At 41.4% G+C, this 13,680-nt stretch overlaps 1 protein-coding gene across 1 annotated transcript in view; it reads left to right on the forward strand.

The window, feature by feature from the left end:
• Positions 1-5,559: 5,559 nt before the first annotated feature.
• The window catches only part of LOC126174947 (UDP-glucosyltransferase 2-like), a 108,918-nt gene continuing 100,797 nt past the window's right edge, over positions 5,560-13,680 (forward strand). Inside the window, exon 1 of the mRNA XM_049921405.1 lies at positions 5,560-5,670. The gene's annotated coding sequence lies outside the window, so the exon portion shown is untranslated. The remainder of the gene's footprint in view (positions 5,671-13,680) is intronic.

Below are 13,680 nucleotides of genomic sequence, written 5' to 3' on the forward strand. Positions count from 1 at the left end.
GTTTTGTCTACCCACACAAGAGAACCACATAGGAAATGCTGTGGAGGTATAGTCTGTCTCCAAAGTGAATAGTGAGCAGCATTTACCGTTGGGGGAAGTCTGTTTTCACGGAAGAACGATACTACTGCCTTGCAGGATGACGAAGAATCAATTTCTTCTCTAACAGTATACAGCAATGTGCACAGATTTACTTATAATCTGTCCACATGCTTTTCTTGCTTTAGCATTATTAGTAACTCCCATCTGTTCCCATTTACCGTCAACCAACTTTTTGGAAAATAAACACCCCTGAAGCGTGTCTGCACAGTCTCTTTCCGTGATTCATAAGGCGAGCTGTGGGAGGGTAGTTATAGCTCTGTGAACACGTTGTACTTGCTTATTGCGACGTATTGAGGTAGAGGCGACTCTTCAGTTTGTAGGCCTATGACAGAGCCAAGTGCATGATACAACGATCCGGCGGACCACCTTCTCTCATGTGACTATACCCCTGTCCCAGGGTGTCACTCCTCCGTAACATACTTTATCTCATTATATGATTCTAACGTACATAGGTGAGGTACACACATTAAATATTTTTTGTTAGCCCACTTCATTTAACAACAAACATTAATTTTATACCATTAAATGTTTCAAATGGCTCTGAGCACTATGGGACTTAAGAGCTATGGTCATCAGTCCCCCAGAACTTAGAACTACTTAAACCTAACTAACCTAAGGACATCACACAACACCTAGTCATCACGAGGCAGAGAAAATCCCTGACCCCCCCGGGAATCGAACCCGGGAACCCGGGCGTGGGAAGCGAGAACGCTACCGCACGGCCACGAGCTGCGGACTATACCATTAAAACGATATTTTTAATAATCTGCGATTTTTAAGTCCCTGCAACGTGGAAACTATTAATCCTAGAGAAAAAATAATAAGACCTTTTTGTAGAAAATTTAATGTTGTTAAACTTTTATTTGGAAACATGTTCGCTGGAAACTCAAGTTTTTGATTTACTGAAAAAGAACAAAAGAAAAAGACCCTTAAAAGCCCCACATTGCCACGTTCGCACAACACTGGTCAGAACTGTTAGTGTGTGGAACGTGGCCTTAGCCCCTACCACTGTACAACAATTTGCTTCTACAAGAATTTTTTCCAATTTGACATTTTATGTCTTCGCTGACTGAGTTAAAAGGACAATTGTAATATGCTCCAAAGAAAACGATACTGATGGTTGCACGGTTGTTTCCTGTGACATTCAATGGAGGAAGACGTCGTCACATGTATCAGAGGTTATTTCTCACCCATGTAAACATTCCAACGACGAAAATATCTCGACGACCTGTGTGAGCGGTAGGTTGTTAAAAACCCGTATATGTCACCTCTCTTTATTTTCAACTTACTCTCATACACAGTGATCGTAAATATTTCTATAAAAGGCAGTCCATATCATTTTAGATTTTTAATTTTTCATTTTGGTTACTGGTTTCGGTCTACATAACATTTTTATAATGGGTTTTGTATGAGACACACTTAGCCATCTTAGAAATAACATATTAGCAAATTTAGTTCTGACATATAATGATGTGTTACCCAGATGACGTGAGGCCCGAGTGTACGGAACTAACTGACTGATAAACTTCACGAACTGCTGACTGAATAGCAAAAGTCAGGGGCTGTAAAAGCAAGCTCTATTCGGTGTTTCCTCATGTGATCTGTATAAAAAAGTAGCATAATCCGCACGTAGCGTCTGTATAAACAGGAAATCTGATACTACACGGGAATATAACACAGACTATTGTTTACAATGTGCGACTCCATTTTAGCCAGAATATTGAAAAGTGCCCTCTGTCGCGTACTTCACCGGGGTAATGGGTTGCCATAGAGATTATCTCAGGAAATTTCTGTTGTACAAAGATTATATTTCACAGGATGCCAACGATCGCTGTGGAACCCAAGTTAGCTTGTGAAGTAATGGAGTAATGTGAAGTAATGAATACCTTCAAAATCTCGGCGTTACGCTGTGTCTAGTTACCTCCTGTCCACTATCATACGTAGGCAGTCTGCTTGTTAAGATTACCAAAAACCAAAGCAGCGCAGCAGGTTGCTGTGCTCGCACTTGCAGTTCAGACGCGACTAGCCGTCTGCCTCCACCCTGCTTGACGTCATAGTGGTGGCCACGCTGGGTCCCACCGGGAACATGAAGTAACGCATCACACATATTCGCACCGATATCACAAACACAGTCCTGTATGGACCCAGAATAAAAGGGTTGCTGTTCATAGCAAAGACAGTCTTGCTTTTCTCCTGCAGGGAGAAACTTGTGTGTGTTTCTGACCTGGCGTACAATTCTGTTGTTCTCCCTATGCTTTTCATAGCTGACCTACTTTCCAGAACATAGAAAAATGCTCTTACTGTAGTCCAAACAAGCTTTCCCCGCTATACTTGCAACCTGTTAACTGATGACAGCTAGTTCCTTGTTCCATAGGTTGACTTCACAATAAAAGTTTTGATGCTGGAACATGTCAACCGAACAAACATAGAACACCTTCGCAGTTTTCTTAAACAACTTACTCCATGTAAGAATCCTCTATAGTGTAGATGGATTTGTTAAGGAGAAACCCCAGTAACCTTCATTAAAAACGCTTTCGATATCTGTCAAAGATTTTATTTCCATGGGTAGACTGTCAAGATTTTTTTACTGCTTATTTCACCCATATCTGTGCCAAGTGAGATTCATCGAAGGGTAGTGCAGACAATTTTTCCTTTTCCTGTTATGATTATCTCTTACTCTCCAACTTAGATGAGTTGTTGATAAGGAATTTCATAAGCGAATAAATGGACTGTGAGGTTGTGGTTCGTATCCCCAGCTGCCTAAAGACATACTTGTACGGTGTACATGTGTGAACTGCCGAAGTAGTTCTAATTACTTTCTTCTCGGCAATGAATTTTTTTCCTAAGCGAAGAGTTACCCCCAAACATTACCCAATAAGATGCTAGTGAATAAAAATATGCAAAATACATTAATTTTCTGACTTCTACATCCACAAAGTTAGAAATTATTATTACAGCAAAAGCAGCTGTGCTTAAACATATTAGAAAATCTATTATGCGGTTTTTCCAGTTTAGCCTTTCATCAGTATGCACCGCTAAAAGCATACAATTTTTTATCCTGTTTGTTACTTCTTGTGGGTGTTGTAGGTTAGCAGGTGGTGGAGTGTTTTTGACAGTAGAAAACCGAATGAACTGCGTTTTCTCAAGGTTTAAGCCTGGTGCATTTGTGCAAAACAATGTAGTAACTTTGGAAGAACGTCATTAACTTCTTTCACTGTTGATGCTTATTTGTTCAGATACATAACAGTTGCTGTACCATCCGCAACCAAATAGAAAGGGAAATCATTAACATACAGCAAGGACAGTAATAGTCCAATAATCGCAATCAATGTACCACGTAGGTAATATGGCTTCACTGTTTGCATTACTCAGACAGCCTAAGGTATCTTCCTGCTTGGTTGGTACGTTGACTAGGAAGGAAGGGACCAAACAGCGAGGTCATCGGTCCCATCAGATTAGGAAAGGAAGCGGAAGAAAGTCAATCCTCTTCGGTTTCTTAAATAAGAACTGAACCAGGTAAATCCTGAAATACATGTTCCTCAAAAGCTTAACTTCTTTATTGGAGCATAATGTGTGACACGTAAGGTCACAATTGGTTATATATTATCATTCAAAGATTTTGCTATGTGCTCAGTAAATGTATAAGTAACTGACTCAGTAGAATGGTACCATTTGAAATCCAAACTGTGCTTGGCTAAGTGTCACATTGCTACACAGGTGCGTGACAACTGTAGAATACAATACCTTCTCAAAAATTGTAGAAAATTATGTAAGTATGACAGTGGACTGTAGTTAAAGACAGTTGGGGATCAGCCTTTCCATAGGGAGCGCAGACAGTGACATATTTCAACATTGTGGGAAAACACCCTGAGCTAATGATGCATCATATAAGTGACTAAGTACATTATTTGTTATGGGGCTAAAACTTTTTATTGTCTCATTGGAGATATTATAGACGCAATATAGAGTCACGATGATCCTTCTAATTTCAGATATGGATGTGAGATTAATTTTTAATTCACTAAATGTCATGTGTTTTGTATCTTCAGTGTAATGTACTGTTTTGCTTTTTCTTTTGAACTGTTTCACATCTATTTTTAAAAATAATTATTAAAAATATTTGCCACACATGGACGTTTTACAACGCTCACATTCTCGTTAGCAAAATTAATGTACTGTTTTTTGGCTTCTGTCCCTGTTTGTCTTTTAACAGTATTCAATACTGATATTATTTTGTAACCTGATCTGTCAATTTGTTTTTCTTAATGTATTCAGTAATGTTTATAATACCATTCACCATAGCAAAAATGTGACATAGGAAACCGCTTAAGCATGCTTTTTGTGCTCTACATGTAGTAACCTGTATGGACCTACACTTTTTCCCAAAACTATTTCAACGTGATCTTCAGTCATCAAGAATGTGAAGGCCAACTTTCAAGCAGCAGAGTTCTTTATATGTGGTTACATATCCCACCACCTCAAATGCAGCAACACAAATTCTCTATCAAAAATCATCATTCAGACTGACATATCCCTTATATCTGAAGCCAAAACACTGTAAATATCAAATTACTGCACCTATGGTCTCCAGTCCAATCACGCATATTGTTTGAAAACGCTTTCGGTTATGTTTCATACATATGTGGATATCTGAGTCATAAAAGAGGTGCCATACTTTACTACCACCCACCCACCCATCCAGACACACACACACACACACACACACACACACACAACGTATGTGCAGACACCACGTGCGGTACCAGTATAAACTCTCACAACACCTCAAAACAGTCAACATTGTCGTTTTATTCACTCATTACTTTCACAAAGCACGGTTAGGAAGTTTTTCTGTTCATCATTATTGTAATTCGCATTATTCTCTGATCATTTGCTAAAGCTGTAAAAATACTTTCCTTCTGTTATTTTTGACGAATACATATTTTCTTTTCGCAAAATTACACACAGTAGGAAGTGGTTTTCTATCGGTGATCTTCACGTGTCTAGGTAATGTATTTTATCAATTGGTACGAGTTCCAGAGTGAACAATCTGTTTACATGTGTTTTCGGGCTCCGCATGTTGAATTGATGGTCTCCATAATAATATGATGCAGTCGCTTACTAGAAAAAAATGTAAACTGCAATATACTTTTTCCATTCACCCTTATTTTATTGCATATGTAAAGATCGAATCTGCACACCGCTTCTTCGTATTTGGTTATTTCAAGGTAAAGATACACTTGGTTTCTCAAGAAGCAGCTCAGAATAAGTATTAAATATCTCTTGGGGCAGTGACACCATGTTTCAAGGAATTCTTCGATGGAGTCACTGTTGAAACAAAAGGCTGCTGTCGGCATGAGTCAAACGGAAGCTACAGTACATACCAGTACGTACCAGCGGCGCTGTGATGTAACGCGCTATCTAGATAAGTGATACTAAGAGCGGGCAGCTATGTCTAGACGTTCTCGCTACCTTCCCAAGCCAGTAGCGACGCTCGTAGTGAACACCACAAACGTAGACGCTGGGGACCTAGTAATCGTGTAGCACGAGTTCGTCACTTCTAGTAAGCAGGTGAGACACCTCTTACAGGTAGTGTGTTTTGTTAGTGCCATTTGAGTTCTGCGTAAACCGTCAGAAATTATTTTCTTTATTTTAAATATTCTTCGGTGTAAACACAAAACCTACTAAGTTTAGATGTATAGGAGATGATTTTAACAGAATTTCTGTAATGTCTGATTCCTCGTTAATATCTAGTAAATAGTGTAAATAACACACCAGAGGTAACATTCGTGCATAGTCGGTGTTAGTTTGGCGCTGAAATTGAGATTTGGTGTCTTATCTGGCTGAATCAGTTTTGAGTTTAATGATAGTGAAAGAAGACACACTGTTTGGATTGGAGGTCTTAAGATGCTACAGAGTCAGTAACAAAATACTTGTATACGGAGAGGGTTTGTCGAGGCGATAAAGTGATTCCTGACCTTAAAAGTCAGTGGACTGTCTTCAATGTTTGCTGTTAAACTTAATTCACGTGAAATTTGTACTGAACTACAGAAGGTTTGATGCTGCTGCTGGAGCAGAATCTGCGCAGTGGTTAGAACTCTGCGTAATATCAGTGTTCAGAAGGATAAAGCAGATAAACCTATATCGCGGTTAGCGGCGAGGTTGCTGATACCATTTAGTTATCTGAACCGATACTGGGGTGACGGATGCTGACCGTGCTCTATCGTACCACGTGTACCACCGCTGGTTGTGGCATCAATGCAATGCCAAAAATTTGGGTGACGATTCAAGCTCGCGCGAGACTTTTGCGGTCGGCGTCAAAGAAGACAGGAACATTTAAAACGTGTTTCTTAAATAATATCGAGGAAATTTGGAAATTAATTGTTGCCTGACACTTTGGATGGACCTCATCAACGTCATGAAAGTGAATGAACAGAACATAACACAAATTGATGAAACGGCGGATAATATTCGGTCATAGTGTCAGTAATAAAGCCCACGCGAAATCATTGGCTGGTAAAGTGAACGCAAGAAAATTTCCGGTACCGTATGTCAGCAGGAAGCTTCATAAAACACTGTTACTTGAATTGTTTCGAAATCACGAGTGTTTTGAATCTCATCGGGTTGGTCTGACGCAAAAATGAAACCAACTATAGGTGTTCTTGCTACATATGCAATGAACTTGTTTATGTTATAAAAACAGATACTTAGAAACGCGATTTACATCTTCCAATAGACAGTGTTCATAGCTCCAGTGGTTGAAACAGATGGCCAGATATTTGTCTTGCTTCAATCGTACATTTTGTCTGTGGAGCAAGATATCAGGTTGTGTAGAGACCCAGATGGACGATCAGTTATATTCTCTAAATTCACTGAGTGAGACGATGAACGACAATATAAGAAACTACATTGCAAATGGAATATGTGATTTGGTTGCTGATCTGATTGCTTTCTTCTGTTGTAAAATTGTGTGAGTAATTGAATGTGCTAAACTAACGTTTATTATTATTTGTATTATCGTTATTACTATGTTGTTAATGAGAGCGTACCGTGTCAAAAGTGAGCTTATGTTCAATTAAGGTATTTCTATGTAAACACTGAACAAATAATCAAACCCTCTGCTCAACAGAAACTAAAATCCGCATTAAACTGGTCGTTTTTGTAAACGGCAAATATTCCCAGTCACCTAAACAAAGGGTTATAATTAACAATTAACTAAGATTAACATGAAAGTTGATTACATTTTGTATCCAGATCTAGCAACTGAATTACTCACTCTCACTCATAGATACATTATAATCAGCGTAAGAAATATGGTCAGTCACAATCTGCACTGTGTCCAGGACTGAATAAAGGATCCAGTTTGGTTCCAAAATCTCTCATCAGTGATAAAATGCGATACCTCCATGTATTTTAGCCACTTAATGCCTGAATAAATTTCTGGATGAAAGATAAAAATCAGAAACTGTGGTGCTTTAGAGTTACCCGAAACACTCAGGAGGGTGCAGCACTTGTCAGAGGCGTTGGTAGCTTCCTGAAGAATCAGTATGTACCGGCAAAAATAGTTAACCTGCTAGTTGTTAGTACAGCGTTGGTACGATGGAAATTCGGGACAGCGGGAGGCATCATTACAGGGTTAAGCAAACAGCATAAAAGCAAGAACCACGCACTTATCACGAAAGTACATTGAAATAGGTATTCCCTTCATATAATTTACTTTTGAGCCATGACCTTTCCAGATATCAAAATTGAGAGCCTACAGAAAAGAATGCTTAAATGTATAATTGTCTGAATTCAACGTGCTTCCGTTTAAGAGCTAGTAATAAGTCACATTTCGTAATAAATTGTAAAGTTTTAGTAACAGATGTGTATGGTAAGATTGAAATAAAAATTACACACACAAAAATCCTTTGCTTCTGTAAAATATTTTTCCTATCAGATTAATTAAATCTGCATTATGTTTATATTATTGACAGGGAAGAGGTTACGAAGCATTGGATTTGATAATTGCATGAACATGTATGAAAATTCTAAGCTAAATTAAGGCAGGAAGTATTAATTTCCCTCAGGCTGGTCAGTTCATGATTGCACATAGTTGAGATTTAGTTCTTATCAGTTAAGGGGAGCCGGAGGTGCCTATGCTGCTCATGTTAAAATCGCTAGGTTTGAGGAACATTTATGAATAAACTACCAAACAGAAAAATTTGAATTTTTTTTACATGTAGAGTGGTTTAGTATTGCAGTTATGACAGAGGGATTTTGGAGTATCTTTTCTAGTTTCCTTCCAATTATTTTTTTATTAATGACTCACATTTTTTTTACAAATAATTGCTTTATAATGAAACTGAAATGAAACTACTGAACATATTGCCAAATGGCTGTGTTACAATGTAAGATTGACCACTAGGAGTGCTGTATAAAAATTTCATCTCTCTAGCTTGAGTGGATTTTGAGAAAATGTTCCTTATATTCGAAAAATTCTAATTTACGGGAAATGGCTATCAAAGTTTCTCAATACATTCCTGCACTATAGGATGAATTATCAGGGTCTTCTTCTTCATCCTCCAAAAGCTTCCTCTTCTGTCTTCTTTTCTGGCCTGTTGTTCCATCATACTTCATATGCCTTTCTCTTCTTTCTGCTCCTCTTATCCTTTCTCTGTCAATATTTCTTAGTGCTCGTACAGTGTTCACCCGAGCTGTAAATCCTAATGCCTTCAGAACTTCACACTTCACACTGTTCCCTTGGTTGTAGGTTGCTATTGCATCATAAATGCCAAAGTGCAGTGTTTTTATGCTTACAAACACCCTTTTAGGAATCACTTTCCAAATCAAATTGTTTACGCTCTCATTAGGATTCTGCTTCTTTCCGTGTAGACATTTGTGTAACAATTCTGGCTGTGCTAAGTCATGAAAAATTGGTTTTATTGCATTTATCACAGCTGCTGGCAAACCATGTTTGTGATCATAGTCCTTTTTTGCATTATATTTGCACCAGGAATCTTTTGGGCACAGGCTGTGTTGAGGGTATTCATTGGAAGAGGCAGTATGAAGGAACAATGCCCACACTGCTTTTCGCATGTCACTAACATTACTAGTATTTTGCCTTATAGCATACCCATGGTATCTCTGTAGACGTTCAATCACCTCATCAGTAAGCCTTCCTCTCCCTCCTATTGTCTTTCCATCACTGAGCTCACTTGAACCCAAAGTTTGTTTGAGCCTTCGAAGCCGTGCACCCATACGCTTTTGCACATGCCCAATGCATTCCAACTTTTCAACTACAAATTCATTTCCATATGGTTTCAGTTCCTCTATAGTCCTGAAACCTTTAGAGTCACCATCCCCAAGGTAATATTTGTACCTGACGTATCTGGGAACTGAACGTTCAAAAATTTGTTTCACTCCATCCACTTCCATTGCTCCACTTGATCCACTGAAATTTGCCTCACAGGTTCCACTGTGCTCTCCTTTGATTTTATTTTTGTACCTACAATGTTTTGACAATATTGCAACATCTATCACTTTTGCACTATCACCACAAGTAGCAGTTACAACCCCATTCAGGGATTTATGACCCTCTTTTGCCAGGAACCATCTAATGCCACTACCAAATCCCTAGAACCACCGTTCATTTCTACAGATTCCTCCACTGCTTCCTTCATGGTTTTCAAAGCCACATCTTCAACAAAGGATTCTACCACTTCGCAGTAGTACCCAAATTTGCTTGGAGGCGATGGCAAGTTCATAATACCACAAAACAGTTTACCAGCAGCAGACCCTTTTCCAATGGATCGAAGACCATACACAAGTCGAACATTCACATGAAACACTATAGATCGTCCATTTTCACCAAAGAGACTGGCATGTGAGTTGTAGAAAGTCACTTGATACTTGCAACATGCACAGATTATCTTCATCTCACAAGCTAAACCAAAGTGCTTTGTTATCTCTAGTCCCACTCCTACACTTGAACACATTTTGCACAGAACACTTTCTTTCAGCACAGAAGATAATAATCCAATATTCAGTACTTCGTTAATATCATCACTGTCACTTCCACCTGTCAGCTTCTTGCTAGAAGATGTCACAGAGCTATGGCCGGCCATGTGTTGCTTAGCAGAAGAACGCACTGTTTCAGTAATTGTAGTATCGCAACTTGGTATTAGTGTTAATTTTCTTTTCCCTACGTTCTTCCTCTTCTTATATACACGGTTACTAAAACGTGGCATCGTAACCGGAACAACGCTTTACACAAGAAGTATAATACTACCAACAACAGGCGCAACACTGAACTAATTCGAAACGGTAAACAGCAAAGAGACGATGTTCCGCGCTCTTAGCGCTTCATTTGTCACAGAAAACAATGTATCAAACCCTTGCATACTCGCTGTATGCGTAACATAAGGCGCTGTATGCGTAACAGGCCGAGAAAATCCCAAGCAGTTCGCCAGGAAGTCACGAGAGGGTGTTAGATGCATTTAGCGGCCGCCCATTTCCTCTGCAGGCGTGGGGGAAAATGGTAATAACTCCACTTCTAGGGCGAGTAGAACAATAATTCAAAGTTTACATTAAAGAGGAACGTTCCAATTAATTTTCAGTAGCAAAAAAACAAAAATCTTAATTTTTTGGATTTGACCACCTCCGGCTCCCCCTAAGTGAAGGTCTTACTAAGTTTGTTACAGTATTAACTGTTGTAAACTGTTATTAGCTGAAGTGGGACATGGGGACCAGCCCGGTATTCATCTAGCGGGATGTGGCAAACCGCTTAAAAACCATATCCTGCCTTCGTTGTTAATGCGCCGGGCAGATTCGATCTGGGGCCGGCGCGAGTCCAGGAAGCAGTGGATTAGCGCTCTCGGCTACCCTGGCGGGTGATGTACACTCCTGGAAATTGAAATAAGAACACCGTGAATTCATTGTCCCAGGAAGGGGAAACTTTATTGACACATTCCTGGGGTCAGATACATCACATGATCACACTGACAGAACCACAGGCACATAGACACAGGCAACAGAGCATGCACAATGTCGGCACTAGTACAGTGTATATCCACCTTTCGCAGCAATGCAGGCTGCTATTCTCCCATGGAGACGATCGTAGAGATGCTGGATGTAGTCCTGTGGAACGGCTTGCCATGCCATTTCCACCTGGCGCCTCAGTTGGACCAGCGTTCGTGCTGGACGTGCAGACCGCGTGAGACGACGCTTCATCCAGTCCCAAACATGCTCAATGGCGGACAGATCCGGAGATCTTGCTGGCCAGGGTAGTTGACTTACACCTTCTAGAGCACGTTGGGTGGCACGGGATACATGCGGACGTGCATTGTCCTGTTGGAACAGCAAGTTCCCTTGCCGGTCTAGGAATGGTAGAACGATGGGTTCGATGACGGTTTGGATGTACCGTGTCCCCTCGACGATCACCAGTGGTGTACGGCCAGTGTAGGAGATCGCTCCCCACACCATGATGCCGGGTGTTGGCCCTGTGTGCCTCGGTCGTATGCAGTCCTGATTGTGGCGCTCACCTGCACGGCGCCAAACACGCATACGACCATCATTGGCACCAAAGCTGAAGCGACTCTCATCGCTGAAGACGACACGTCTCCATTCGTCCCACCATTCACGCCTGCCACGACACCACTGGAGGCGGGCTGCACGATGTTGGGGCGTGAGCGGAAGACGGCCTAACGGTGTGCGGGACCGTAGCCCAGCTTCATGGAGACGGTTGCGAATGGTCCTCGCCGATACCCCAGGAGCAACAGTGTCCCTAATTTGCTGGGAAGTGGCGGTGCGGTCCCCTACGGCACTGCGTAGGATCCTACGGTCTTGGCGTGCATCCGTGCATCGCTGCGGTCCGGTCCCAGGTCGACGGGCACGTGCACCTTCCACCGACCACTGGCGACAACATCGATGTACTGTGGAGACCTCACGCCCCACGTGTTGAGCAATTCGGCGGTACGTCCACCCGGCCTCCCGCATGCTCACTATACGCCCTCGCTCAAAGTCCGTCAACTGCACATACGGTTCACGTCCACGCTGTCGCGGCATGCTACCAGTGTTAAAGACTGCGATGGAGCTCCGTATGCCACGGCAAACTGGCTGACACTGACGGCGGCGGTGCACAAATGCTGCGCAGCTAGCGCCATTCGACGGCCCACACCGCGGTTCCTGGTGTGTCCGCTGTGCCATGCGTGTGATAATTGCTTGTACAGCCCTCTCGCAGTGTCCGGAGCAAGTATGGTGGGTCTGACACACCGGTGTCAATGTGTTCTTTTTTGCATTTCCAGGAGTGTATAATACTCTACACTAGAAAACTGTAACTAACTAACTTACTGCACGTTTTCGTAATACGTATAACAACGAAAAACATAAAATACGACATACTGACTACAATAACACTTAGATCAACACAGCAGCTGCTTGATTACTACAAAAGGCATGCTGTGCTTCTGTAAGTCACAGAACTACCAATGTCTTTGGACAAGGTTCCTCACAAAAGCAACTTCTGATAGTGGACGAATAATCGATATTTCACCAAAGAAAAACAGCAGTTTAAAGAAGCCATAAATTGTCAGTATTATTTTCAAAATAAGTATAGCTTATTTTATAACGTGCTGATAATTTTAACTTATCCTGACGCACAGTGGATGTTGTCATTCACTACACTTAGATAGTCTTCTACAGGTCAAACACACCATCATTCAGTAGCTATATATCATTGCTTCCTGTCTGATAATGACATGTTCTGTACCCAAGGAACACGTAAAAATTCATGGTCATTTAATAAAATCCGTACGATCGTTACCTACGTCATTTTTCACTCCCGGGTTTGTGATCTGACGTAAGTCTGTTACACATATTTACTGTATAACTGACTATTCCAAATGACTAGTTATTCACAGTTGCGTTGTTGTGTAATGTTCTACACTGAAGCGCCAAAGTAACTAGCATAGGCATGCGTATTCAAATACAGAGATATGTAAACAGGCAGAATACGTCGCTGCGGTCGGCAGCGCCTGGCACGGTTGTTAGATGGGTTTCTACTACTACAATTGCAGGTTATCGAGATTTAAGTGAGTTTTAACGTGGTGGCGGACGAGCGATGGGACACAGCATCTCCGAGGTAGCGTTGAAAGGGGATTTTCCCTCACGACAAATTCACGAATGAACTGCGAGTATCAGGAAACCGGTAAAACATCAGATCTCCGACATCGCTGCGACCGGAGAAGATCCTGCAAGAACGGGACCAACGACGACTGAAGAGAATCGTTCAACCTGACAGAAGTGCAGCCTTTCCGCAAACTGCTGCAGATTTCAACGCTAGGACATCAACAACCGTCAGCGTGCGAACCATTTAACGAAACACTATAGATATGGGCTTTCGGAACCGAAGGCCCACTCGTGTACCCTTGATGAATGCACGACAAAAAGCCTTACGCCTCGCCTGGGCTCGTCAACACTTACATTGGACTGTTGATGCCGTAAACATGTCGCCTGGTCGGACAGTCTCGTCTCAAATTGTATCGAGCGGATGGACGTGTTGGGGTATGGAAACAACCCCATGAGTAGATGGAGCGTACATGT

The sequence above is a fragment of the Schistocerca cancellata genome, chromosome 3 (genome assembly GCF_023864275.1).
Source record: "Schistocerca cancellata isolate TAMUIC-IGC-003103 chromosome 3, iqSchCanc2.1, whole genome shotgun sequence".
In the NCBI taxonomy this organism is placed as follows: Eukaryota; Metazoa; Arthropoda; class Insecta; order Orthoptera; family Acrididae; genus Schistocerca; species Schistocerca cancellata.